Genomic DNA, 3,283 nt, shown 5'->3' with positions numbered 1-3,283 from the left:
AATAATTGTATAATATATAATCTAATATATAATAATTACATAATATATAATCTAATATATAATAATTATATAATATATAATCAAATATATAATAATTATATGATATATAATCAAATATATAATAATTATATGATACATAATCTAATATATAATAATTACATGATATATAATCTAATATATAATTACATAATATATAATCTAATATATAATAATTATATAATGTATAATCTAATATATAATAATTGTGATACATAATCTAATATATAATAATTACATGATATATAATCTAATATATAATAATTATATGATATATAATCTAATATATAATAATTATATAATATATAATAAAATATATAATAATTATATGATATATAATCTAATATATAATAATTACATGATATATAATCTAATATATAATAATTACATGATATATAATCTAATATATAATAATTATATAATATATAATCTAATATATAATAATTATATGATATATAATCTAATATATAATAATTATATGATATATAATCTAATATATAATAATTACATGATATATAATCTAATATATAATAATTACATAATATAATCTAATATATAATAATTATATAATGTATAATCTAATATATAATAATTATATAATGTATAATCTAATATATAATAATTATATAATATATAATCTAATATATAATAATTATATGATATATACTCTAATATAAAATAATTATATGATATATAATCTAATATATAATAATTACATGATATATAATCTAATATATAATAATTACATAATATATAATCTAATATATAATAATTATATGATATATATAATCTAATATATAATAATTACATGATATATAATTCTAATATATAATAATTATATAATGTATAATCTAATATATAATAATTATATAATGTATAATCTAATATACAATAATTATATAATATATAATCTAATATATAATAATTATATGATATATAATCTAATATATAATAATAATACAATGTATAATCTATTATATAATAATTATATAATACATAATCTAATATATAATAATTATATAATACATAATCTAATATATAATAATTATATAGTATATAATCTAATATATAATCATAATACAATGTATAATCTATTATATAATAATTATATAATACATAATCTAATATATAATAATTATCTAATATATAATCTAATATATAATAATAATACAATGTATAATCTATTATATAATAATTATATAATACATAATCTAATATATAATAATTATATGATATATAATCTAATATATAATAATTATATAATATATAATCTAATATATAATAATTATATAATGTATAATCTATTATATAATAATTATATAATACATAATCTAATATATAATAATTATATAATACATAATCTAATATATTATAATTATATGATATATAATCTAATATAAAATAATTATATGATATATAATCTAATATATGATAATTATATGATATATAATCTAATATATAATAATTATATGATATATAATCTAATATATAATAATTATATGATATATAATCTAATATATAATAATTATATAATATATAATCTAATATATAATAATTATATAATATATAATCTAATATATAATAATTATAAAATATATAATCTAATATATAATAATTATATGATATATAATCTAATATATAATAATTATATGATATATAGTCTAATATATAATAATTATATGATATATAATCTAATATATAATAATTGTGATATATAATCTAATATATAATAATTATATGATATATAATCTAATATATAATAATTATATGATATATAATCTAATATATAATAATTATATAATATATAATCTAATATAAAATAATTATATGATATATAATCTAATATATAATAATTATATGATATATAATCTAATATATAATAATTATATAATATATAATCTAATATATAATAATTATATGATATATAGTCTAATATATCATAATTATATGATATATAATCTAATATATAATAATTGTGATATATAATCTAATATATAATAATTATATGATATATAATCTAATATATAATAATTATATAATATATAATCTAATATATAATAATTATATGATATATAATCTAATATATAATAATTATATGATATATAATCTAATATATAATAATTATATGATATATAATCTAATATATAATAATTACATAATATATAATCTAATATATAATAATTATATAATGTATAATCTAATATATAATAATTATATAATGTATAATCTAATATATAATAATTATATAATATATAATCTAATATATAATAATTATATGATATATAATCTAATATATAATAATTATATGATATATAATCTAATATATAATAATTAAATGATATATAATCTAATATATAATAATTGCATAATATATAATCTAATATATAATAATTATATGATATATAATCTAATATATAATAATTACATGATATATAATCTAATATATAATAATTATATAATGTATAATCTAATATATAATAATTATATAATGTATAATCTAATATATAATAATTATATAATATATAATCTAATATATAATAATTATATGATATATAATCTAATATATAATAATTATATAATATATAATCTAATACATAAAAATTATATGATATATAATCTAATATATAATAATTATATGATATATAATCTAATATATAATTATATAATGTATAATCTATTATATAATAATTATATAATACATAATCTAATACATAATAATTATATAATACATAATCTAATATACAATAATTATATAGTATATAATCTAATATATAATAATAATACAATGTATAATCTATTATATAATAATTATATAATACATAATCTAATATATAATAATTATATAATATATAATCTAATATATAATAATAATACAATGTATAATCTATTATATAATAATTATATAATACATAATCTAATATATAATAATTATATAGTATATAATCTAATATATAATAATTATATAATATATAATCTAATATATAATAATTATATAATGTATAATCTATTATATAATAATTATATAATACATAATCTAATATATAATAATTATATAATACATAATCTAATATATAATAATTATATAATACATAATCTAATATATAATAATTATATAATACATAATCTTATATATAATAATTATATAATACATAATCTAATATATAATAATTATATAATACATAATCTAATATATAATAATTATATAATACATAATCTAATATATTATAATTATATAATATATAATCTA

This window comes from Euprymna scolopes, chromosome 7 (genome assembly GCF_053919585.1).
Source record: "Euprymna scolopes isolate OS-2025 chromosome 7, ASM5391958v1, whole genome shotgun sequence".
Lineage (NCBI taxonomy): Eukaryota > Metazoa > Mollusca > Cephalopoda > Sepiida > Sepiolidae > Euprymna > Euprymna scolopes.
Note: the sequence above shows the minus strand (reverse complement) of the source record.